The sequence below is a fragment of the Procambarus clarkii genome, chromosome 76 (assembly GCF_040958095.1).
Source record: "Procambarus clarkii isolate CNS0578487 chromosome 76, FALCON_Pclarkii_2.0, whole genome shotgun sequence".
NCBI classification, from domain to species: Eukaryota; Metazoa; Arthropoda; class Malacostraca; order Decapoda; family Cambaridae; genus Procambarus; species Procambarus clarkii.
Genome location: NC_091225.1, coordinates 14,179,582 through 14,206,097, shown reverse-complemented (window position 1 = coordinate 14,206,097; position 26,516 = coordinate 14,179,582). Strand labels below are relative to the sequence as shown.

The 26,516-nt window shown below is 45.1% G+C and overlaps 1 protein-coding gene and 1 long non-coding RNA gene across 2 annotated transcripts in view; one reads left to right on the top strand and one right to left on the bottom strand.

Annotated features, from left to right (window-relative positions):
• The window catches only part of LOC138357168 (uncharacterized), a 255,115-nt gene that overhangs the window by 26,070 nt on the left and 202,529 nt on the right, over window positions 1–26,516 (bottom strand). The window lies entirely within an intron of this gene.
• LOC138357086 (zinc finger protein 84-like) overlaps window positions 8,758–26,516 on the top strand; it is a 104,997-nt gene continuing 87,238 nt past the window's right edge. The window contains exons 1-2 of the mRNA XM_069313634.1: window positions 8,758–8,896; window positions 11,208–11,317. The gene's annotated coding sequence lies outside the window, so the exon portion shown is untranslated. The remainder of the gene's footprint in view (window positions 8,897–11,207; window positions 11,318–26,516) is intronic.

Below are 26,516 nucleotides of genomic sequence, written 5' to 3'. Positions count from 1 at the left end.
GCCCGAAACGCTGCGCGTACTAGTGGCTTTACAAGAATGTAAATACTGACTATCCAATGTATTCTCACAAACCCAATGTACCTTCTTGTATATATATAAATAAATAAATAAATAAATAAATAAATAAATAAATTATGGTTGCCCTGCTTACTCTTCTGCTCTTCACCGTTTTGATGCTTTGCACCATACTGGGCTGCGCCTCAGTTCTGGTGCCTTTTGTTCGACTCCCGTCCTTAGCTTGTATGTTGACACTGGCTTCCTGTCTCTCCAGGACCGCCGTGATCGCTACTGTCTTCGCTATCTTGTTCGGTCCTTGCAACATCCTTCCTCTCGCCTCTGTCGTGCTTTAACTTTTACCCCTCCTGCAGTTCCTGTTCCTCTTCACCACCTCCCTCTGTCTGTCCGGTTATCTCGCTTACAGGATTCTCTTTCCGTTCGTGTTTCTAATGTTTCTCCTCGTGTTGTTCCTTCTTTGCCCCCGTGGAGAGTCCCCCTTCCGCAGTTTTGTACGTCCTTGACCCGCGTCACTAAAGCTATTACCCCTCCTACGGTTCTAAAATGCCTTTTCCTTGAGCACTTTTCTTCTCACTCCCGCTCCGTTTCTGTCTTCACCGATGGGTCTAAGTCTGCGGACGGTGTTGGCTACTCTGTTGTTTTTCCTGATCGCACTTATATGTGTCGCTTATCTCTGGAGACTAGCATCTTTACAGAAGAGCTTTATGCTATTCTCTATGCTCTTCGTCTCCTGCTTTCTCGTTGTCAGTCTTCCTTTGTGGTTGTTGTTGACTCTCGTAGTGCCCTCATGGCTCTCTGGTCCTTTAATCCGATTCATCCCGTAGTTGTCGAGATCCAGCATTGGCTGTTTCTAATTCACAGTAAGTTTAAGTCGGTTAAGTTTTGTTGGGTTCCCAGCCATATTGGTGTGTCTTTAAATGAGCGTGCGGATGCTGCCGCCAAGGAAGCTGTCCGCTCTTGTCCTATCTCTCGTAAAGGTATTCCATATTCCGACTTTTACCCGGTTATCCATTCCTCCATCCTTACCCGTTGGCAGGCTTCTTGGTCGTCTGTTACTGGTAACAAACTCCGTACTCTTAAATGTTGTGTTTCCTCGTGGCCATCCTCCTACCACCGTAACCGGCGGTGGGAAACTGCTCTGGCGAGGTTGCGTATTGGCCATACTCGCTTAAAGCAATCGACAAAAAACATGAATATGAAAAAAAAACTTAGGATTGGCCTAGTTGGAAAGGAAGTAGTAAAGAGGTACTCATTAGTGCTTACCAGGATAATAAGAAAAGCAAGGCGTTCCTATTATTCCTGTTATTATTCCCGTTCCCGTTATTATTCCCGTTATTCCTGTTATGATTCCCGTTCCTGCTTCCTCATACCCTAAATCACTAGACCTACTAGAATCACTGATAGCACTGCCACGACTCTAGATCACATCTGGACAAACATAACCTCTCTGCTTACTTCAGGTATAATCACCGATAGCACTACAGACCATTACCCCACATTTCTCTTAACTAACATTAGCAAACCACCTCTTGAGTCAAGAGAGATACGTTTTAGACTACACAATGAAACTGCTATAGACAATTTTATAACTGCTACTGATAATGTCAACTGGGAGTCCGAGTTAGGTAACATAGAGGACATCAACCTAGCAGTTCAATCTTTTCTTCAAAAAACTCTTAGCCTTTATAATACCCACTGTCCTATGCTTACAAAACAAGTCAGAACCAAAAGGCTTAACAATCCCTGGCTTACAAAGGGAATACTTAAATCTATTAATAAAAAAACATGACCTTGAGAAGAAGTATAGGTTAGGAATTGTCTCCAAAGAATTCTCAAAGAATTACTCATTATTGCTATCTAAGATAATTAGACGAGCCAAAACTAAATACTACGAAGATAAATTTACCCAAATAAAGAGCAACATTAAACAAACTTGGAGAACAATTTCACAAATATTGGGATCAAAGAAGTCTTTAAATAACAAACCGACTCTCCTGTCTAATAACGATGGTCAGCTTTCAGCCTCTGATTCTGCTATTGAGTTCAATAGGTTCTTCTCTTCCATTGGTTCATCCCTTGCTAATGATATTCCATCTTCCAGTACTGACATTAAGGACTATCTTACAGGTAACTATCCCCAGTCTCTGTACCTAAAGCCTATTAATTCCACTGACGTCAATGAGATAATCCTTTCCCTTAAAACCAAGTCTGGTGCCCTTGAGGAGATACCAACTTTAATCTACAAAAAAGCCTCCAGATCTTTAGCCCCTGCTATTGCTTTGCTCTTCAACAAGTCACTTGAGCTCCAAACCTTTCCAGATATTCTAAAAAAAGCGAGAGTAACGCCTGTCCACAAATGTGGTGATCTCACAGATGTTAACAACTACAGACCTATATCAATCCTGCCAAACTTGTCAAAAATTGTTGGAAAACTAATCTATAAGCAGCTTTACTCATATCTAGCCAAACTCAATATACTTAGCCCTTGCCAATATGGCTTCAGGCCCAAAAAAAGCACTAACGATGCACTTATTAGTATGCTTAACTCGATTCATACAGCTCTTGATAAAAATGAGTTTCCTGTTGGGATATTTGTAGACCTGCGTAAAGCTTTCGATACTGTCAACCACCAAAACCTTCTTCTTAAATTACATCATTATGGTGTCAGAGGACACTCCCTACAATACCTCAAATCCTACCTTACTGACAGGCTCCAATATGTTTCTGTGAATAATACAATTTCTCCCACCCTACCCATCAACATTGGTGTTCCCCAGGGCAGCATACTTGGCCCTCTCCTCTTTCTCATCTACATTAATGACCTTCCAAATGCCTCCCAACACCTCAAACCAATTCTATTTGCTGACGACACAACCTTCATTTACTCCAGTCCTGATCCCCTTGCTCTAAATGCCACAGTAAATACTGAGCTAAATAAAGTCCATCTGTGGCTAACTGCCAACAAACTCACCCTTAACATTGACAAAACTTTCTATATTCTGTTTGGCAATAAATCCTCTAATCAAATAAATCTCAAAATAAACAATACCCAAATTTGTAACAAATTAGATGGCAAATTCCTTGGCATTCTCATTGACCACAAGCTGAATTTCCAGGGACACATTCTAAACATATCAAAAAAAGTTTCAAAAACTGTGGGCATTCTTTCTAAGATCAGATATTATGTACCACGCCCTGCCCTGGTGACTCTCTATTACTCCTTTATCTATCCATATCTCAACTATGGTATTTGTGCTTGGGGCTCTACTACCCAAAATCACTTACGTCCTCTAATTACTCAACACAAAGCTGCTATTAGGACAATATCCAATTCTGGCCCCAGACATCACTCGGTACCCCTACTCAAATCTCTGAATATGTTAGACATTAAGTCACTGCACATTCTCTCATGTGTATTATACATATATAAAACGCTAAACTATAATGCCAATCCTGATCTCAAAAGCTTCATAGAAGGTTGTAACAGAACCCATGAGCACCACACCAGAAATAAATACAGTTTTGATATTCCTAGAGTACGACTTAATCAAACCAGAAATGCTCTACAAATCAAGGGGCCCAGAATGTGGAATGACCTTCCCAACCATGTTAAAGACTGTACCTCTCTCAACCAGTTTAAGTTAAAAACGAAGCTATACCTAATAAATTCGCTGTAACCTACCTTACCCCTCTGTTTTCAACCCATGTATGTTTTTTGTTTTTTTTTTGTTTTTCAAATCAACGCTGTTTGAATGTATTTTTCTGTAATAATATGTAATTGTATTTGTGCTGCTTTTTCAACAATGTTCCCCCCTCTTTTACCTCTATTTTTATTTGTACTCAACACATTTTATTCTTTTTACCCATTAGTTTTAAGCTTTAGTCATTAGTGTTTTTTCCTGCCCGAAACGCTTTGCGTAATAGTGGCTTTAGGCATTGTATGTACTAGCTCTATCTATAAAGCCAACAAACTTTGTAAAATCTCTTTATGTATGTACCTTTACCTAAATAAAAATTATTATTTATTATTATTATTATTATTACGAGAATAGATTCAAAGAAGCAAAAGGCAACATGAAAAGTACATGGAGAGAGATCTCTAACATCCTAGAAGCTAAACAACATTCACATAATAAAATAAAAAATCTCCAAGGATAGTTATACACCAGCAAAAGAAGAATCCGTGGTTTAATAGGGAATGTATGAAAGCAAAGGAGCTGAACAAAAGGGTATGGAGGAACTTCCGAAATAACAAAACACCAGAAAGTAGAGAGAGATACCAGAGAACCAGGAACGAGTATGTTAGTGTGAGAAGAGAAGCTGAGAAAAGGTATGAAAATGATATAGCTAATAAAGGCAAGACCGAACCAAAGTTACTACACAGTCACATCAGGAGGAAGACAACAGTGAAGGAACAGGTGATGAAACTTAGTGTGGGCGAGGACAGGTACACAGAGATTGACAAAGAGGTGTGTGAAGAACTCAACAAAAGGTTCCAGGAGGTCTTTACAATAGAACAGGGAGAAGTTACGGCGCTAGGAGAGGTGGCAGCAAACCAGGTGACCTTGGAAAGGTTCGAAATTACAAGAGATGAGGTCAAGAAGCACCTATTGGAGCTGGATGTGAGAAAAGCTGTTAGGCCGGACGGAATCTCGCCATGGGTATTGAAAGAGTGTGCAGGAGCACTTTGCTTGCCACTCTCCATAGTGTATAGTAGGTCACTGGAAACGGGAGACCTACCAGAAATATGGAAGACTGCTAATGTAGTACCAATATACAAAAAGGGAGACAGACAAGAGGCACTGAACTACAGACCAGTGTCCTTAACTTGTATACCATGCAAGGTGATGGAGAAGATTGTGAGAAAAAACCTAGTAACACATCTGGAGAGAAGAGACTTCGTGACAACCCATCAACATGGGTTCAGGGAGGGTAAATCTTGCCTTACAGGCTTGATAGAATTCTATAATCAGGTAACAAAGATAAAGCAAGAAAGAGAAAGATGGGCGGACTGCATTTTTTGGACTGTCGGAAAGCCTTCGACACAGTACCCCATAAAAGGTTGATGCATAAGCTGGAAAAACAGGCAGGAGTAACTGGTAGAACGCTCCAGTGGATAAGGGAGTACCTAAGCAATAGGAAGCAGAGAGTTACAGTGAGAGGTGAGACCTCAGAATGGCGTGAAGTCACCAGTTGAGTCCCACAGGGCTCTGTACTCGGACCTATCCTGTTTGATATACGTAAATGATCTCCCAAAGGGTATAGACTCATTCCTCTCAATGTTTGCTGACGACGCCAAAATTATGAGAAGGATTAAGACAGAGGAGGACAGCTTGAGGCTTCAAGAAGACCTGGACATGCTGCAGGAATGATCGAAGAAATGGCTGTTAGAGTTTAACCCAAGCAAATGTAATGTAATGAAGATAGGGGTAGGAAGCAGGAGACCAGATACAAGGTATCATTTGGGAGATGAAATACTTCAAGAGTCAGAGAGAGAGAGAAAGACCTGGGGTTATCACACCAGACCTGTCCCCTGAAGCTCATATCAAGAGGATAACATCAGCACCATATGCCAGGTTGGCTAACATAAGAACGGCCTTTAGAAACTTGTGTAAGGAATCTTTCAAAACATTATATACCACATATGTCAGACCAATCCTGGAGTATGCAGCTCCAGCATGGAGTCCATATCTAGTCAAGCATAAGACTAAACTGGAAAAGGTTCAAAGGTTTGCCACCAGACTAGTACCCGAGCTGAGAGCTATGAGCTACGAGGAGAGACTACGGGAATTAAACCTCACTTCGTTGGAAGACAGAAGAGTTAGTAAGGGACATGATCACCACATTCAAGATTCTCAAGGGAATCGACAGGGTTGATAAAGACAGGCTATTTAACACAAGGGGCACACGCACTAGGGGACACAGGTGGAAATTGAGTGCCCAAATGAGCCACAGAGATATTAGAAAGAACTTTTTTAGTGTTAGAGTGGTTGACAAATGGAATGCATTTGGAAGTTTATGTGGTGGAGGCTGACTCCATACACAGTTTCAAGTGTAGATATGATAGAGCCCAATAGGATCAGGAACCTGTACACCTGTTGATTGACGGTTGAGAGGCGGGACCAAAGAGCCAGAGCTCAACCCCCGCAAGCACAACTAGGTGAGTACAACTAAGTGAGTACCTGCAACAGATCTTGAAACAACAACTGAATTTAATAGCTTCTTTTCATCGATTGGTGCTAACCTTGCCCGAAAAATCCCAGAGACTCAGACATATGTTACCACATATCTTTCAGGCAGCTATCCAAACTCTCTTCTCTCTCCGGTCAGCCCTCCAAATGTTGTGTCCATCATTCACTCTCTAAAAACCAAAGCTGGGAACATTAGTGAAATACCATCGATGGTATACAGGAGTGCCCCCCATGCCCTTGCACCACCCATAGCATTGTTGTTCAATAAATCCCTAGTGTCATACCTTCCCTGATATCCTTAAAAAAGCAAGAGTAACGCCAGTTCATAAAGGAGGTAACACGGCAGACATAAATAATTACAGACCCATATCAAATCTACCTATATTATCAAAAATATTTTAATTTTTTTTTTACAAACAGCTCTACTCCCTTATAAAATTCAATATACTAAGTCCTTGTCAGTTTGGCTTCCGCTCCCAAAAGAGTACCAATGATGGTATTGTTAGTCTGCTTGACTTAATCTTCTCAGCCCTCGACAAAAGTGAGTTTCCAATTGGACTCTTCATTGACCTGAGAAAGGCTTTTGATACTGTTAACCATAACTACCTCTTACTTAAACTCCACCAATATGGAATCCGTGGCCTTGCCCTGAACTATATCCGATCCTATCTTTCCACTAATATGTAGCCATCAATGATATAACCTCTCCCACTCTACCAATAACTGTATGGGTGCCACAGGGCAGCATCCTTGGACCCTCCTGTTACTTATATACATCAATGATCTCCCTAATGTCTCTAACATACTTAAACCTATATTGTTTGCTGATGATACTACTCATCTACTTTGACCCCAACCCACTCATGTTAAATAAGGTTGTAAACAATTAATTAAAAAAAAATCTACTTGTGGATGTCAACCAACAAGCTCACACTAAACATAGAAAAGACCTACTACATCTTATTTGGAAGCAAATCAACAAATACAATTCAGCTTCAGATAGATAATGTAAACATTAGCAATAAAAATGATGGAAAGTTTCTTGGCCTGTACTTAGACAAGAGACTCAACTTCAGCACCCATATACAACACATAACTAAAAAGGTTTCTAAAACAATTGATATACTCTCTAAGATACTCTCTAAGATCAGATATTATGTACCCTACTCTGCTCTCCTCTCACTCTATTATGCACTTATCTATCTCTATCTTACTTATGGTAGCTGTGCTTGGGGTTCAACCTCTGCAAACTACCTCAAGCCCATCATCATCCAGCAAAAATCTGCTATCAGGACAATAACTAACTCTACTTTCAGACAACACACAGCTCCTCTGTTTAAATCCCTCAACATGCTAAACATAAATTCAGTTCACACATTTTCCTGTGTAAATTACGTTTATAAAACCCTTTTGCTGAGTGCAAACCCTGTTCTGAAACTCTTCCTGGACAAATGTAACAGAACACATGCCCACCACACCAGACATAAATATCTCTTTGATATCCCCAGAGTCAAACTTAATCTATGTAAACACTCTATGTAAATAAAGGGACCTAGTCTATGGAACTTATTCCTTAATGATTTGAAAAGCTGTCCAACTTTTGCCATATTCAAAAATAAAACCAAAAAGTACCTATAATTTCATCTTCAAAGTTTTCTACCATGGGCTTTATCTTCACACTGTATCTAGCGCTACTCAATCCCCCAATATTTGTACCTAAGCCATATTACTTTAACATTGTAATCTTAGATATCATTTTGTGATATATACAAGAGTTGTTACATTCTTGTACAGCCACTATTACGCGTAGCATTTCGGGCAAGTCCTTAATCCTATGGTCCCTGGAATACGATCCCCTGCCGCGAAGAATCGTTTTTTCATCCAAGTACACATTTTACTGTTGCGTTAAACAGAGGCTACAGTTAAGGAATTGCGCCCAGTAAATCCTCCCCGGCCAGGATACGAACCCATGACATACCGCTCGCCGAACGCCAGGCGAGTACGTGTCTTACCACTACACCACGGAGACTGCAATTTGATATCATGGTTGTTGTATTGAGTGCATTTTCTACTGCATTATTCCTTGAAACTTTTCCTCGAAATGATCCTCATATCAGTGAACCATTATACTGTGAACATTCAGTGAACCATTGTATAACCCTGAAATGCTATTCTCATGTATCTAGTAATCCTTGTTTCTTTATTGTGTATTATTCTGATCTGCTTTTGTGTCAATATTTCTTCAAATTACCTGTAAACATTTTTGTTGATTTTACTGTAATTATTTTACTTAAAATTATCTGTACCTGTAAAGAAAAGCTATAAAATACCTGGTAACATTTTTTATCAATTTTACTGTTAATTTATAAAAAAAAAACTGTTAGTTTAAAGACTTACCCGAAACGCTATGCGTGCTAGTGGCTTTACAAGAATGTTAATTCAACTTATTTTCTATATTCTCTGTTAACCTCCACTGTAACTTCTTGTATAAAAATAAATAAAAATAAAACAATATAAATAACAAAACTATTTATGATGGGTTGAAGCGACGATTGAGTAGTGCGCAAAGCGTCCCTCACCTGTGACGTCACAGCGTCATCCGCCGCCAGGAACATCAACAAAGCGGTCAGTTTGTGGTCCGTGCAGTCAGCAAGAAGACAAACGCTTCATGCAATCACGCAAATATTATCGTAAGTAAACACTTATATTTTATAATATTATTAGATTCTGGTGCTGGCTATAGTGCTGGTGTATTAAGAGGTGAGGAGCAGTGGTGGTGTATTGAGAAGTGAGGGGCAGTGGTGGTGTATTGAGAGGTGAGGGGCAGTGGTGGTGTATTGAGAGGTGAGGGGCAGTGGTGGTGTATTGAGAGGTGAGGGGCAGTGGTGGTGTATTGAGAGGTGAGGGGCAGTGGTGGTGTATTGAGAGGTGAGGGGCAGTGCTGGTGTATTGAGAGGTGAGGGGCAGTGCTGGTGTATTGAGAGGTGAGGGGCAGTACTGGGGTATTGAGAGGTGAGGGGCATTGCTGGTGTATTGAGAGGTGAGGGGCATTGCTGGTGTATTGAGAGGTGAGGGGCAGTGGTGGTGTATTGAGAGGTGAGGGGCAGTGGTGGTGTAATGAGAGGTGAGGGGCAGTGCTGGTGTATTGAGAGGTGAGGGGCAGTGCTGGTGTATTGAGAGGTGAGGGGCAGTGCTGGTGTATTGAGAGGTGAGGGGCAGTGCTGGTGTATTGAGAGGTGAGGGGCAGTGGTGGTGTATTGAGAGGTGAGGGGCAGTGCTGGTGTATTGAGAGGTGAGGGGCAGTGGTGGTGTATTGAGAGGTGAGGGGCAGTGGTGGTGTATTGAGAGGTGAGGGGCAGTGGTGGTGTATTGAGAGGTGAGGGGCAGTGGTGGTGTATTGAGAGGCGAGGGGCAGTGCTGGTGTATTGAGAGGCGAGGGGCAGTGCTGGTGTATTGAGAGGCGAGGGGCAGTGCTGGTGTATTGAGAGGCGAGGGGCAGTGCTGGTGTATTGAGAGGCGAGGGGCAGTGCTGGTGTATTGAGAGGCGAGGGGCAGTGCTGGTGTATTGAGAGGTGAGGGGCAGTGCTGGTGTATTGAGAGGTGAGGGGCAGTGCTGGTGTATTGAGAGGTGAGGGGCAGTGCTGGTGTATTGAGAGGTGAGGGGCAGTGCTGGTGTATTGAGAGGTGAGGGGCAGTGCTGGTGTATTGAGAGGTGAGGGGCAGTGCTGGTGTATTGAGAGGTGAGGGGCAGTGCTGGTGTATTGAGAGGTGAGGGGCAGTGCTGGTGTATTGAGAGGTGAGGGGCAGTGCTGGTGTATTGAGAGGTGAGGGGCAGTGCTGGTGTATTGAGAGGTGAGGGGCATTGCTGGTGTATTGAGAGGTGAGGGGCAGTGGTGGTGTATTGAGAGGTGAGGGGCAGTGGTGGTGTAATGAGAGGTGAGGGGCAGTGCTGGTGTATTGAGAGGTGAGGGGCAGTGGTGGTGTATTGAGAGGTGAGGGGCAGTGGTGGTGTATTGAGAGGTGAGGGGCAGTGGTGGTGTATTGAGAGGTGAGGGGCAGTGGTGGTGTATTGAGAGGTGAGGGGCAGTGGTGGTGTATTGAGAGGTGAGGGGCAGTGGTGGTGTATTGAGAGGTGAGGGGCAGTGGTGGTGTATTGAGAGGTGAGGGGCAGTGGTGGTGTATTGAGAGGTGAGGGGCAGTGGTGGTGTATTGAGAGGTGAGGGGCAGTGGTGGTGTATTGAGAGGTGAGGGGCAGTGGTGGTGTATTGAGAGGTGAGGGGCAGTGGTGGTGTATTGAGAGGTGAGGGGCAGTGCTGGTGTATTGAGAGGTGAGGGGCAGTGGTGGTGTATTTAGAGGCGAGGGGCAGTGGTGGTGTATTGAGAGGCGAGGGCCAGTGGTGGTGTATTGAGAGGCGAGGGGCAGTGGTGGTGTATTGAGAGGCGAGGGGCAGTGGTGGTGTATTGAGAGGCGAGGGGCAGTGGTGGTGTATTGAGAGGCGAGGGGCAGTGGTGGTGTATTGAGAGGCGAGGGGCAGTGGTGGTGTATTGAGAGGCGAGGGGCAGTGGTGGTGTATTGAGAGGCGAGGGGCAGTGGTGGTGTATTGAGAGGCGAGGGGCAGTGGTGGTGTATTGAGAGGCGAGGGGCAGTACTGGTGTATTGAGAGGCGAGGGGCAGTGGTGGTGTATTGAGAGGTGAGGGGCAGTACTGGTGCATTAAGAGGTGAGGGCCAGTGCTGGTGTATGGAAAGGCGAGGTACTGTGCTGCACACACAGTATATAAAAACAGCATAATATTTTAATCACAAGCAGTGTTTCCTAATGGCTCCTTGAGACTTATGTGCAAAGTACTTAACCCAGTTATAAGTTCCAAATCATGTGTGTCATATTATTAAACATCACTTTAGAAAGCTGATTTATGTTATTTCTTAGTGTTCACTACTACTAGGTAATGATAAATATATATCTCACTGATATATTATTAATTATATTCAGCTATTGCAGATGATTTTGATGCTGCAAACCGGAGAAGCATAGCTGCGGAAGGCACGTCTGAAGTGGAAACTTAAAACGAAGCTTCAGATATGAAGCAAAGAATGCCAAGAATAACAAATGTAAGCATTGAAAACCTAGTTCAGTAATGAAAAAATTTCACAAAATTGACATACTGTGCATTATTTCATCTCATTGTCAATCATATTTAATGATTTTTTTTTTATGGAGTAATCTTTGCTATGTTGATAGTGCTCGTTGTGTGTCTGCAGGTGCATTCATTGTGTGTATGATGCCTGGTGTTAAAGTATTATTTCTTACTCGTTCATGCTCTCATTTAGACGTTTGGCCTCGATGAGGTTCAGTCTTGTGACTGGTGTGTGGCACGTTTCTGTTGAAATGTAGTCTTTTCGAGACTACATTTCAAATATTACCTAACATACATGGCTACTCCCTCTCCTTGTCTAATATATCTATCTGTGTGAAATAGATTAAATCCATTTATTTGGTATTCATCTAATCCATAATCCATCTAATATCCATAATCAACTATATCAAACCCTATTACAGGTAAAACCAGTAGGCATTCTACTGTATTTTATCAAACCCCTATTAGAATAATAGATCTTGTAATGATTTTGCAAAAATAGTGCCATTTACTATTTTTAAAATATTATTAAAAAATTTACCGATATGGTGCATTCGGATGACAAACCAAATTTTTCACTTTTGACAATTGAGCACCTGCTACATCCAGATTCCCGGGAGGAAAGGCAGGACGATCTTTGGAATCATTACCTAAGTAGACAGGAAAGCTCATTTATCAAAATTTACATTATACATATTTTGATCAAAATAGAAAATATCACGGAAACTCCAAACTCTGAAAAATCCAGATGACATCTATAAACAAATCTCCTTTTCCTAGTTCGGCATCTCTCCTTTGGAATAAATTTTGTTGTGCCTTTATCATATATTTCACAAAACTTGACATACATCTCATTTACTTCGTCCTAACAGCAAGTGTTTGTCAAATTCCTTAAGGAAATATCTGAGTTCCCCATAATGACTTTTCCACAAATCAGGTTTTTCAACTGCTTCAAGCTTATTTTCTAACAGATTATAATGCATTGCATACTTTATTCCCAAAAAGACATGGTCACTTTTACCCAAGGGAGAGAGGTACTGAATGATAAATATTTCTTCCTCTTGTAAATATAACATCCAGAATGGAGGGAACATCCCCTTCCCTCATCCTCGTAGCTTGTTTAACATGTAGAAACATAACTGTAGCCTCTGTTTAACGCAACAGTGAAATGTGTACTTGGATGAAAAAACAATTCTTCGCGGCAGGGGATCGTATTCCAGGGACCATAGGATTAAGGACTTGCCCGAAACGCTACGCGTACTAGTGGCTGTACAAGAATGTAACAACTCTTGTATATATCTCAAAAAAAAAAAAAAAAAAAAAAAAATGTTTACAGGATGAGGTTTACAAATCTACAAGTCCAAAAATCCTCTGTTCTAGCTTAGCAAAGCTTAGTTTAGCCTACAATATTGAACTTTAACTTTATAACAAAACCAATCAAAAGGGTTTGCAATAATATTAGTTGAAAAATTCTACCAGTTTTTGTTTTTAAGTGTTAATAGTATAAATGCTTATGTTTTTATTGTTAAATTTCAAAGTAATATCAGTTTGAAGACGTTTAAGAATAAATATGGCTAGGTCCCTTTAGTGTATAAATGTATATTATCCACCAAAAAATTCACACACACAAAAATTGTTATTTGTAACTTATAAACTTTTTCTAGTATGTGTCCTGAAGTAAATTTCTATCAAACCTCACTGGAAAATTCATTGGGGTTGTATGTTTATTGTTAGTATGATATACAGTCTACTGATCAATTGAACTAGGTACTATTTATCATCCGAATGCACCAATATGTCTTCATTCTTCCCAGATGAAGGAACTAGGTAATGTTCATCATCTGAATGCATCATCTGAATCTTTTCCCACACTCATGACACACGGGAGGTTTATCAGCTGTATGCACAATCCTGTGAGCTTTTATAAGTCGCAGACGATTGAATCCCTTGCCACACTCAGGATACTCACGAGGTTTATCATCTGTATGCACAGTCATGTGACTTATTGTACTGGAACGTTTCCCAAATCAACAGATAATTTTAAGTTGGCCTGGTTGGTCTGTGAGCTCGGTTTGTCCGGCACTTATAATATTAATATTTATTACACGTATAATATTTGACTGGCAGTCTGTCCATGCAAGGATCTTGGTTTCTTAGATTTGCCAATAATTGCACACGTGATTTTGTCTGTGCCGTCGGCATTGGCACACATCATGGCCAAGAGCCTGTCCTTGTTGACCTTACGTCCTGGCACACAACCCTCACTTCTCATTGCTAGAGATTTTTCTGGCAAACTCCTCCAATACAACCCAGTTTCATCTGCATTATAAATTTGATACGAATATAAATTATTTGCCACAATGTATGCTCTTAATTTGTTTAAATGGTTCTACACTGCTTTCATCTGCACTCAATTTTTCACCGAAAATTTTCCTCTTCACAATATTGTGCCTACCCTTGAACCTTGCAACCCACCCTTCACTCGCTTTGAAATCCTTTATTCCAAGGCTTGCAGCAAACCTGCTTGCAGCATTTTGTATTTCTGGCTGCAAATTGTCAGGCCAGCTGTGCAGTGCTGAGCAAACCACTTGTACATAGTCTCATTCAACTGTACATGCGTCAAAGTTTTCATAGTCTTTCTACCACACCCTCTGCTAGTGCTTGCACCTTCACTTTTACAGGTTGAAATGAATTTTATAAGTTTCTCTTTTTGTTTCCTTATATCAGAAACAGTACTAGTGCCTATATTAAATTCCTTGGCAACACTTGAGGTCGCCCGGCCGTTTTCACAAAGTTGTATAACACATAGCTTGTCCTTAATTGTTAGGACATCCTTCTTCCTCTTAACATCTCCAGAACGATTCATGCTGCTACCAGACATAGTCTTGGTCAAAAATGTTCAAAGTTACTATGAAAATAAAAAAGTTATTTAAAAAAATATTTCACTAATGGCGCAGCACTGTGGTGTAACATGAGGGCAGAGAGCACATGGCTTGGCCAGGCCTGGATGGGTCCAGTCGGGGCAGGGAGGAGGCACGTTACGCAGGCCACCAGCAGGAAAAAAAAAATCAATTTTGAAGGAAACTTCAGCCTGTGCAAATTGTTTTTAGGAAACTTGTATGGTATTTTTTATTACATAATTACTAGTATTTCTTTTGACTTTGGCTATGAAATAGGGAGCCGGTCGGCCGAGCGGACAGCACGCTGGACTTGTGATCCTGTGGTCCTGGGTTCGATCCCAGGCGCCGGCGAGAAACAATGGGCAGAGTTTCTTTCACCCTATGCCCCTGTTACCTAGCAGTAAAATAGGTACCTGGGTGTTACTCAGCTGTCACGGGCTGCTTCCTGGGGGTGGAGGCCTGGTCGAGGACCGGGCTGCGGGGACACTAAAAAAAGGCCCCGAAATCATCTCAAGATAACTCAAGAATTGTTCTAAAATCGATGGTAATTCCTGTACTGTAGTGTATAGGCCGCTCCCCCATCCAACCCTTATCCCCCCTGGTTGTCCCTCCCAATGCTCCCCTCTCTCTCGACACCACCCACCCACCCCACCCCCTCCTACACCATGCGCCTTGAGCCACAGGCAGACGGGATTAATACGGTACGGCCTGCCTCATGGTTTTCATATACGGACAATTCCATGATTATCCGGCTGACTGTCCAGATAGTGTAACATCGGCAGCAAATTAACTGGCTCTGATATTTTATCCGGCTAAACCAAATACAAATACAAATATTTATTCAGGTAAAGTACATACATACAGGGTAAGATACAAAAGTTGATGGATTTATAGATAGAGCTAGTACATACAATGCCTAAAGCCACTATTATGCAAAGCGTTTTGGGCAGGAAAAACAAAGACTAAAACTTAACTCTAATTGAGATTAAAGTATAAATTGTGTTGAGAAAAAATAAGAAAAAAATGAAAAAGGGCAGGGGGGGGGGGAAACATGGCAGAAAAAAAGCAAAAATACAATTTGGTCAACAAACAGCATTGTATAAAATTGTAGATCAGAAATACTACAGGAACAACTGTGGACATCCTCAAGAGGAAACTACTGTAGATTGTTTCCTTCAAGGAGTGCCGGACCAACCGGGCTGTGGTGGGTATGTGGGCCTGCAGGCCGCTCCAAGCAACAGCCTGGTGGACCAAACTCTCACAAGTCAAGCCTGGCCTCGGGCTGGGCTTGGGGAGTAGAAGAACTCCCAGAACTCCATCAACCAGGTATCATGGGTTGACATTTAGGGGTGAGATAGGTTACATTGAGTTAATTAGGTAGCACTTAGTTTTAATCTTAACCCTTAAACTGCGCATGGTGTATATATACGCCCTGAGTAACATGTCCCATGGTGCGCATGGCGTATATATACGCCATAGGGTGCCAGGCCTGATTCAAATGGCCCGCGGCTACACGGGGTTCACAGTAGCTTCCTCAGGGCTCTTGTAAACAGATGCCATTTAAAAAAAAAATCGTGGGCAATATTTTCAGGTGTGAGAGGCACAGTACTGTTGGAGCAACCAAGGCCGGCGCACGCAGCATGAGCGAACAGCATTGCTGTTCAGCTTGTGACCACAGCATCGCCGAAAAATGTCAAAATAAATATATAATTGTTATTATTTAGCGATGACAATATTACAGATGACCAATGATTGTGATATAAATAACCAGGGTTGTGATAATAGCAGGATTGTTGTAATAATTAGCGCTGTGAGAGGAGTGATGCTGAGAGACGGAGGGAGACAGCATCGTTTACTGACTGTGTGGCCACCTGTTATTGTTTGCATTCACTATACCAGGTCAGTGGTTCTCTATGGTGAACACAAATGTAGATACTTATATATAATGTGTGTATTAGTGTAATAACAGCAAAAGGATTATGCTGGGAGGAGCCATATGGGTGACGGAGGTGATGTCGTCTGCATGATTTGTCTAGCTGTTTAGAGGGTGGCCACTATGCTCTTTGGGCGCACTACAAGCTTAGGTGTACAGTTACGGTGCATAAAACATGTAGATATTTATATATAATATGTGTATATAGGGTAATAACACTGCAAAAGGTATTATTGGGGGAGAAAGTTTAGTGCGTGTGACCTTGAAAGAGTGAGGGAGCCGCCAGCCGCCATCTGTGTATAGCGAAGACTCTTAGTGCCTGAACTAACTATATCAGCTTAGCTGTACAGTTGTGGTGAACAAAATATATACATACTTATATATAACGTCTGTATATAGTGTAATAACACCACAACTGGTATTGTTGGGGGAGAAAGTTTAGTGCGTGTGACGTTGAATGAGTGAGGGAGCCGCCATCTGTGTATAGCGACGACTCTTGGTGCCTGAACTAACTATATCAGCTTAGCTGTACAGTTGTGGTGAACAAAATATATACATACTTATATATAACGTCTGTATATAGTGTAATAACACCACAAATGGTATTGTTGGGGGAGAAAGTTTAGTGCGTGTGACGTTGAATGAGTGAGGGAGCCGCCAGCCGCCATCTGTGTATAGCGACGACTCTTAGTGTCTGAACTATATCAGCTTAGCTGTACAGTTGTGGTGAACAAAATATACACATACTTATATATAACGTCTGTATATAGTGTAATAACACCACAAATGGTATTGTTGGGGGAGAAAGTTTAGTGCGTGTGTTGAGGGAGTGGCAGCGAGTGGCTGGCTGGTGTGTGGCGGTAACTCCTCGTTGCTTTTCGACTCTCAATACCAACTTAGTGGTTCGTTAGGGTGACCAAAACATGCCAATACTTATATATAACCTGTGTATAGAGTGTAATAGCAGCAAAACTATTTGTTTATTGTTTTATTAACATAATAATTGAATCACTAATATGCACATCATACTTTTGAGTATGTATAGCGATTATTAACCACTTTTATTATATAAATATATTACAATACACACTATTGAATAATAGTACTGCAAAAAAACTAAGAAAAAATCAATCGGAGGCATTGAAACAATTAGGTAATAATATCTTTGTGGCAACTCCCATCTGTCAACGCGGGTGACGCTGACCGGGTCTGACGACCGCTCTGTCAACGCCCACTTTTTGCCAGACTTCCTCGGTCAATTGCGCCCAAAATATGTCACCTACGATTTTTTTGTTATTTTTTTCCATGCTCAGGGGACACAAATTAACATGTTTAGAAGACGGAAAATTTTTTTTGAATTTTTTTTTTTCTTGCGCACAGGGGTGTAAATGTCCCAAGGACCCCTGAGCAGTGTAAGGGTTAAACTGGTTGGGAGAGGTATATGCAGTCTTTAACAAAATTGGGAAGGTCATTCCACATTCTAGGTCTCTTGATTTGTAAAGCATTTCTAGTTTGACTAAGTCGTACTCTTGGAATATCAAATAGGTATCTGTTTCTGGTGTGGTGCTCATGGGATCTGTTACAACCTTCTAGGAAGCTTTTAAGTTCCGGATTGACATTACAGTTCAGGGTTTTATATATATTAAATACACATGAGAGGATGTGCAGTGACTTAATATCTAACATATTCAGAGATTTGAGTAAGGGTACCAAGTGATGTCTGGGGCCAGAGTTAGATATTGTCTTAATAGGAGCTTTGTGTTGAGTAATTAGAGGACGTAAATGATTTAGGGTAGTAGAACCCCAAGCTCAAATACCATAGTTGAGATAAGGATAGATGAGAGAGTAATAGTGTGTCACCATGGCAGGGCGAGGTACATAATATCTGATCTTAGAAAGAATGCCAACAGTTTTTGAAACTTTTTCTGGGGGGAGCCCCGTCGGCTCCCCGGAGCTTTACCGGCTGATATGCTAATGTCAGACTTTGGCATCAGTCATGTGTATGGAGTTCTAGGGCCTCCCGGGGACCACGAGCCAGAACCTGGCCCCCTCAGAGAGGCAAGGGGAGCAAAGGCCTATAGAAACCCCCGTGTGGTTGGAAGCATTCTATGTCTGCCATCGACCGGGTCAAGCATCCAGAAAGGTAAGCATTCCAAAACAAACCTCTATTCTGGTGAAAATTGCTACCTAAGCCGAACTAGTGGATAGAACTCTTCAACAGAAAACAAGGAAACTAGTATGACGTCATACGTCACCGCACCGCTGTCTGCGCAGCTCCCCCCTCCCCGGGAGGGGGAAGGGGGAGCCCCAGACCTCCCACGCCGGCTATCCACCCATCAGTTCTTCGGCTGATGCTATAGGCAATGGTTATGTGCTCCGGCTCCAGTGGTTGTTTGAGCACTGTACCTAGAGTTTGGTGTCTGTCTTCTAGGTGGTGCGTGAGCCGGGAGTGATTCTTCAGTACTCGGGCTGCATGCGCCTAGGGTTCCCTTCCCTAGGTACCCTGTAAGTACTGCCCTTGGGGCCACCTTCCACAAGTTCCTTGGGTCCTGCCCCTGCTTGGCCGTTTACTGCTTGGTTTTCGGCCGCTCTTTGTGTGCTCGGGTGTTCTGTCTCCCTTGTTCGCCTTAGAGTAAGGGGCAGTGTTTGCACTGGTGGGGCGCGGGTTACTGTGCAGCTTGTCTTTACCAATCATAGCGGCCGGCTCTGTTCCGCTTGGGTACGCTGTCCTCTTGCGGGGTTTTCTTTTTCTTTTTGTTTATCTACCTGGTGGGGGGGGGGGGGGTCTGCCTTCGTTCTTGCCCCTTGTGTCCTTTGTGTTCTGAGTATTTTCTGGTGGTACCCTCTGCTAGGTCCCCGTGAGTGTACACGTCCCGGGGGTTCAGCTCTTAGAAAGTTGTTTGGTAGCTTTGGGTGCCGGTTAGCAGTACCCTGCCTGGGATTACCTGAGCGCGAGTCCTCTTAAAGTAAACGCTCGGGACCATGGGAAACCCCTGGGGGCGAGCGGGTCCGATGGATGTGACCCCAGAGTCCCCCCCTCGCTTCCAGCGAGTTTGAGGGTTGCTCTCACCTTTTGTCTCTGGGTGACTCTCTGTTTTGCCTCCGTCTGCTGCCTGTGGGGTCGGTGACACCTTCGACCCGGGGCTGCCCCGTTGTAGTTCGTTTTGGGACTTGGGGGTGTTGGTTGCTTCGGTTCCATCCACGCCCCCTTGTCTTTCCCCTGATTCACCCTTCCTGCCTGCATCCGGTTCCTTACCGTCTGTAGGTTCGGGGCGGGGTTTTTGGTGGTGTTGAGACTCGGGCAGTCTTGGGGAATTCCCCTTCCGGGGTAGTGACGGGGGCATTTGGGCCTGTTCCTCCAGCCGTGTTGTATGAGTCTGCCAGTGGGCTCCCTTCCTTAGTGTTTTCACGGCTGCCCCGGTTTTCTGGTACGGCCGGGGCTTTGGGGCTCGGCCCCGGGGCCTGTCGTGTAGGTTCCCGGGGCTGGGGAGGGGCTGACTTGGGGGGGGGGCCTTGGCCCCGTTAGACCCCGTGGGGGTTTTTTATCCCCCTCTAGGCGGGGCTTGTGGTTACGCGGAGTGGGGTCTTTCCTCCCCACTCGCCGTACGTGCTGTTGGACGTCGGCCCCTCCCCGGGCTCGGTTCCTTGGCCTTTGAGTCGGTTGGTTCCGTCCTGTGGTTGGATGTTTCCTCCCCCCCTTTTTGGGACGGTGTTTTGTCATGTTTCCCCGTTCGATGGGGTTCTGCGTGACTTCTGATCTCGGGTGCGCCTGCGCCTTCGTGTGCCTTCGGGACTAGTGTTGGCTTCTGTGTTCTCGAGGGTACGGGAATGTTTTTCGCTACTTCCCGCATTATTGGAACGTGTGTCGGCTCCTCGTACTTGTCGCCCTGTTGGGCTACTTGTCGCTCTGTTGGGCTACTTGTCGCCCTGTTGGGCTACTTGTCGCCCTGTTGGGCTACTTGTCGCCCTGTTGGGCTGCTTGTCGCCCTCTTGGGCTGCTTGTCGCCCTGTTGGGCTGCTTGTCGCCCGGTTGGGCTGCTTGTCGCCCGGTTGGGCTGCTTGTCGCCCGGTTGGGCTGCTTGTCGCCCGGTTGGGCTCCTTGTCGCCCGGTTGGGCTGCTTGTCGCCCGGTTGGGCTGCTTGTCGCCCGGTTGGGTTCCTTTTTGGGCTCTTTGCTTTTTTGGCCGGTTTTATTGTTCCTGCTTCCTCTTTTGGCTCCTTTTCTCGTGCAGTAGTCCTGGCTGGCGCCTTCCCGCAGGGAGGGTGTGCGGTTCGGCCAGCGTGTTATGCGCATGCGCCGTGGAGTTTGTTTTGGTCTGGGCGGTGTTTCAGTGCTGGGGTTTTGCGCCCTTTTTTTTGCTACAGTGCTTCGCCTCTCGTTCTTCTCCCTGGCTGCGGTATGTGCCCCTTCGCGCCAGGGGTGTCCTGGTTCCCAGTTGTGGGGAGGACACCGCGGTTTTCCCTGTGTCATGGGTGTGGACCGCCTCCTTCGCCTCTGCCTGTTCTCCTGCGGGTCCGGCAGGGTCCGGCTCTGGCGTCTTCACCTGGCGGTGCTCCCAAGTTTTTCTGGGCACGGTTGAGTCGTGTCAAGTTCGTGCCACCATTCGCCAGATGAGTTTCTGCGATCTGGCGTCTTTTGGCCGGGCGCTGGATGCGGCGGTGTTTATATACCTGTCTTTATTTAGGTATATTTTTGTACGACTGAGACCGTTCGCACACCAGTGACTGTCCCTTTATCACCCCTTCCTGTCCCCCTCATGTGCATGTCCAACCCATGCTGGAGTCATTCAGGGGACCCTCCTTTTTTAATGTTGTGAGGTGTGGGGGTTGTAGGGTTGGTTCTGTACTCACCTGGTGAGGCTCCTGGCTGTGCTTGCAGGCTTTGAGCTCTGGCTCTTGGGTCCCGCCTATCTGGTAGAACTTGCGGGATAGTACCAGTGGAGTGCAGTGGTGCTATTGGCACTTTTGGGGAACACTGTATTACCATCAGTGGTCTGTGCTTGTTACACGACCTACTTGCGAGCATGAGCCTTCTTGCTGGTTTGTCCGTGGACTTCCAGGGCGCACTGGCCTGTTTTCGTATGGCAGTTCCGGCCCGTCCTGGTTGTGGGGGTATGTGGGCCGGTGGACTGCTCCTAGCAGCTGCCTGGTGGGCCATCCTCTGGCCGGTCTGGCCTGACCTTGGGCCGGGCTTCAGGTGTAAAAGAGCTCCCAGTACCTCATCCAGCAGGTATCGAGCGGGGTTTCTCCGCCGTCGGTCGCCTGGTGCAGGTTTCTGGGCCTGCAGGGGTTTTTGTCGTGTCTCCATTGGCCCTGTCTGGGGTCTGTCTGCTCCGTTCTCTGCCTTTGCAGAGGGGAGTTGCTATTTTTTTTACATGTTGCATGTTGCAGTGGTGCCTGTTGCTGCTGCTGCACGTGTGCATTGGTACCGTGTTTCACGGTGGCGTGTCCTTGTTCCTGTGTCCGGTTGTGGAGTGGCACTTTGCTGCCATTTTGTGCCTGGGGTTTTTGTCCCTGCCTGATTGTCCACCCCTGGTTGTTCTCCTGGGTTTTTTTTTGTGCTTCTGCTCTTTCTTCCTGCCTCCTCTGCAGCAGGGATGTTCTGCGTGTGTTCTTCGGTGTTGGTCAGCCTGTGTCCTGTGATGTGCTTCTTTGTCTCGGTCTATTGCAGTTGTTCGTGCCCCTTGGTTCGGGTCCTGTTCTGGCGGCGACCCTTCCGCCGCCTTTGGTTTTCTTAGCTTGCCCTCCGGTTGTTTTTTTTTTTTTTGGGGGGGGGGGTTCTTGCGATGTCTCGCGTCGGACCCGTCGTTTCTGAAGTCCTGGCTGGCTTGCATGCTTTGGGGAGTTTTTCGGTTCGGCAGACGTTCCATCTCCTTGTGCCGCCTGGGTTTCGGTGGTCGCGCCCGAGATCTTCTCGCGGCTCCGCCTTTTTCCTGGGCTCGGGGGGGCCTTGTCGGGGCTGCTTATGTTCTGCCTCGTGGTCTCGCCTCCGGTTGGTGGTCGGGTGGCTTCGTGGTAGGTGTCCCACCTGCGTGCTTCTCTTGGCGGCAGTATGGGTATTTTGGCGGTCCTTCCTTTTCCTGTCCCTTCTTAGGTGGTTACTCTTGTTAGCTTGGTTTACTCTCGGCTTGGTTTTCTAGTGGGGGTTGGGGGCCGTCGTCTTGCCACATACTGTCGCCTCTTTTCATGCGGCGCAGGCGGAGCCGCTTCAGCTTGCTTTCGGTCTTGGTGTTGCTTCTGCACCGTTAGTCAGCTGTCTTGTGCGTCGTTTCACCTCCGGCCTGTTCGTGCGCCGCTTGCACCATCCTGGTCTCTGGTCAGCATGCTCTGTCTTCTCCTCGGTTGGTAGTGCCCCTTCGGTTCCGGTGTGTTTTTTCGTCGGCTCTTTCCTTTGGGCCTTTGCCTCTGGGGGTCGGTTCGCTGAGTTTTCTTGCTCCTTCGGTTTTAGCGTTTTGGTTGTTTGATGGCAGCAGTCTCCATCTTTTCTGGCGCGGGGTGGGGCTGCTGCATTCTGGAGGGGTCCAGGGTTTGTTGGTGCTTTGTTGGTCGGGCCGGGGGTGTGTCGTTTTTGTGTTCAGTGGCGGCCCTCCGCTGTTGTTTGCGTGCCACGGCGTTTGGGTCCAGAACGCGTTTTGCGTTGATCCGGTTCTGTTCTTCCCGGTTCGCGGGTGATGGTGTCCCGGGTGGTCAGCCGTGTTCTTGCGGCTAAGCTGCCTGTGTTCTTCCCTCATGCCTGTAGCGTTCGTGGCTTCGCTGCCGTCTGGGCGACGTGGCCTTGCAGTCTTTCGGGCATGGATTTTTGGTGTTCGTGCAGGGGCCTTGCTGCTCGTGGTTCTTGTGTTGTTCCCGGGATTTTCGGGGCTGTGGCGCCTTGGGTTGGCGTTTGCTGCCGGTTGTCTCGCCTCCTTGGGGGGTGCGTGGTGTCCGCCTCCCAGTTTTGTTCCTTTGAACTCCCTCTGTGGGTAGTTAGCTCCGGGGAGCCGACGGGGCTCCCCCCAGAAAACCAGCGTTGAATGTAATGAAACGCCATTTTCTGGGTGAGACCCGGAGGCTCCCTGGCAACCCTCCCTCCCTCCGGTCGGCGTTTTTCGCGTGTTTTGACATCCAGCCTCAGAACTGATGGGTGGATAGCCGGCGTGGGAGGTCTGGGGCTCCCCCTTCCCCCTCCCGGGGAGGGGGGAGCTGCGCAGACAGCGGCGTGGTGACGTATGACGTCATACTAGTTTCCTTGTTTTCTGTTGAAGAGTTCTATCCACTAGTTCGGCTTAGGTAGCAATTTTCACCAGATTAGAGGTTTGGTTTGGAATGTTTACCTTTCTGGATGCTTGACCCGGTCGATGGCAGACATAGAATGCTTCCAACCACTCGGGGGTTTCTATAGGCCATTGCTCCCCTTGCCTCTCTGAGGGGGCCAGGTTCTGGCTCGTGGTCCCCGGTAGGCCCTAGAACTCCATACACATGACTGATGCCAAAGTCTGACATTAGCATATCAGCCGGTAAAGCTCCGGGGAGCCTCCGGGTCTCACCCAGAAAATGGCGTTTCATTACATTCAACGCTGGTTTTTTTATATATTTAGAATGTGTCCCTGGAAATTCAGCTTGCGGTCAATGAGAACGCCAAGGAATTTGCCATCTACTTTGTTACAAATATGGGTATAGTTAATCCTGAAATTTATTTAATTTGAGGATTTATTGCCAAACAAAATATAGAAAGTTTTGTCAATACTGTATTGAGGGTGAGTTTGTTGGCAGTTAGCCAGTGATGGACTTTATTTAGCTCAGTATTCACTGTGATATTTAGAGCAAGGGGGGTCAGGACTGGAGTAAATGAAGGTCGTGTTGTCAGCAAATAGAATTGTTTGAGATGTTGGAAGGCATTTGGAAGGTCATTAATGTAGATGAGAAAGAGGAGAGGGCCAAGTATGCTGCCCTGGGAACACCAATGTTGATGGGTAGGGTGGGAGAAATTGAATTATTCACAGAAACATACTAGAGCCTGTCAGTAAGGTAAGGCTTAATGTACTGCATCTCTGACTCCGTAATGTTGTAATTTAAGAAGAAGGTTTTGGTGGTTAACAGTGTCAAAAGCCTTATGCAGGTCTACAAATAACCCAACAGGGAACTCATTTTTATCAAGATCTGTATATATCAAGTTAATCATACTAATAAGTGCATTGTTAGTGCTTTTTTGGGGTCTGAAGCCATATTGACAAGAGCTAAGTATATTGAGTTTGGCTAGATAAGAATAAAGCTGCTTATAGATTAGTTTTTCAAATATTTTTGACAAGTTTGGCAAATTGATATAGGTCTGAAGTTGTTAACATCAGTAGGATCACCACACTTGTGGACAGGGCTTACTCTTGCTTTTTTTAGAATATCTCTAAAGGTTTGGAGTTCAAGTGACTTGTTGAAGAGCAATGCAATGGCAGGAGCTAAAAATCTGGAGGCTTTTTTGTAAATAAAAGTTGGTATCTCCTCAAGGGCACTAGACTTGGTTTTAATGGGAAGGATTATGTCAGTAACATCAGTGGAATTAGTAGGCATTAGATACAGAGACTGTGGATAGTTACCTGTAAGATAGTCCTAAATAATAATACTGGAAGATGGAATATCATTTGCAAGGGATGACCCAATGGAAGAGAAGAACCTATTGAATTCAAGAGCAGTGTCATAGGCTGAAAGCAGACCATCATTATTTGACAGGAGTATTGGTTTGTTATTTAAAATCTTCTTTGATCCCATTATTTGAGAAATTGTGCTCCATGTTTTCTTAACACTTTAATGCGCGCGGTACCCGCGAAAAAACTCTGCGCATTGTGCGCGCGGCGTTTTTTTCTCATGAACGTAAACACCAAACAGTGTGTAATCTTTTCACTCTCCTGACACCAATTCTCGAGCTACGTATTTCCTTTTGGTATCAATGTGTTGGCAATAAAATTCTCTACAAGATCATATGTATAAAATGTAACCAAAGCATTAGCTATTCCATCACGAAATAAATAAAAACGTAGATCACTTGCCGTCTCGCTGTACGCCCAAACAGCTACAAAATGTTCATACTCTTTTGTTTGTTGTCAGCTCCACATTAGTCTTACAGCGTTAAATTTTATATCACTGAACTCGCAATAAAATTCTCTACACAGACATATGCATATAAATGTAGAATCATGATCGCGGCCAACACAAGAGTGTGTGGAGTGGGCGATTACCCTCGTTGTGTCACCAACTCAATAGTCTCTCCTCTAAGTTACAATACATTGCCGTTTTCTCTTAATAGGCACTGTGCCTATTAGAGAAAACCGAAATTTAATGGCAAACATATTCATACAAACCCCAAGTCGATCGAGTAGTATATACCCACTATAACACGGACCGTAAATGTACGTCGTGATCTGACAAGCGCTTAAATAAACCGCCCGTACATCCAAGTGAAGATCTCAGAAAAGTGTTAATATTGCCCTTTGTGTGGGTAAATTTATCTTCGTAGTATTTCAATTTGGCTCTCCTAATTATTTTAGATAGCAATGATGAGTAATTCTTTGAAAATTCTTTGGAGATGATTCCTAACCTATACTTCTTCTCAAAGTCATGTTTTCTGGGGGGAGCCCCTACGGCTCCCCGGAGCTATCTATGGCTGATATGGATACCCTAACTATTTTGCATCAGTCGATGTGGGTGGAGTTCTAGGCCTACCGGGGACCACGAGCCAGAACCTGGCCCCCTCAGAGAGGCACGGGGAGCAATGGCCCATAGAAATGCACATGTGATTTGGAGCATTCTATATCTGCCATCGACCGGGACAGGCACCCAGAAAGGTAAGCGCCACAAAACAAACCCCTATTCTGGTTAAACAACAAAATTGACAAACGAGTGGACAGAACTTCCCCAGGAAAACGAACTAACAAGCATGACGTCACGCGAGCCGCGCCGCATGTCTGCGCAGCTCCCCACTCCCCGGGAGGGGGAAGGGGGAGCCGCAGACCCCCGCGCCGGCGATCCCCACCTCAGTTCCTCGGCTGATGGGATAATGCATGGTCGTGTGGCTCCAGCTCCAGTCTTGTCCCAGTGCTGTGACTTGTTTGCAGTGCTGCTCTTACGGTGGTTGTGTGAGCTGGGAGTAGTATTCTCAGGTACTCGGGCTGCATGTGCTTAGGGTCACCTTCCCTGAGTGCCCTGTAAGTACTGCCCTTGGGGCTTGGGGTTGCCTTCCACAAGTCACCTTGGGTCTACCTCTGTTGGCTTTTCGCTGCTTGGCGTTTGGCCGCCCCGAGTGTTTGGGGGTTTCACTTCCTTGTTTACCTTGGGGTAAGTGGTAGTTATCGCACTGGTGGGGTGCAGGGT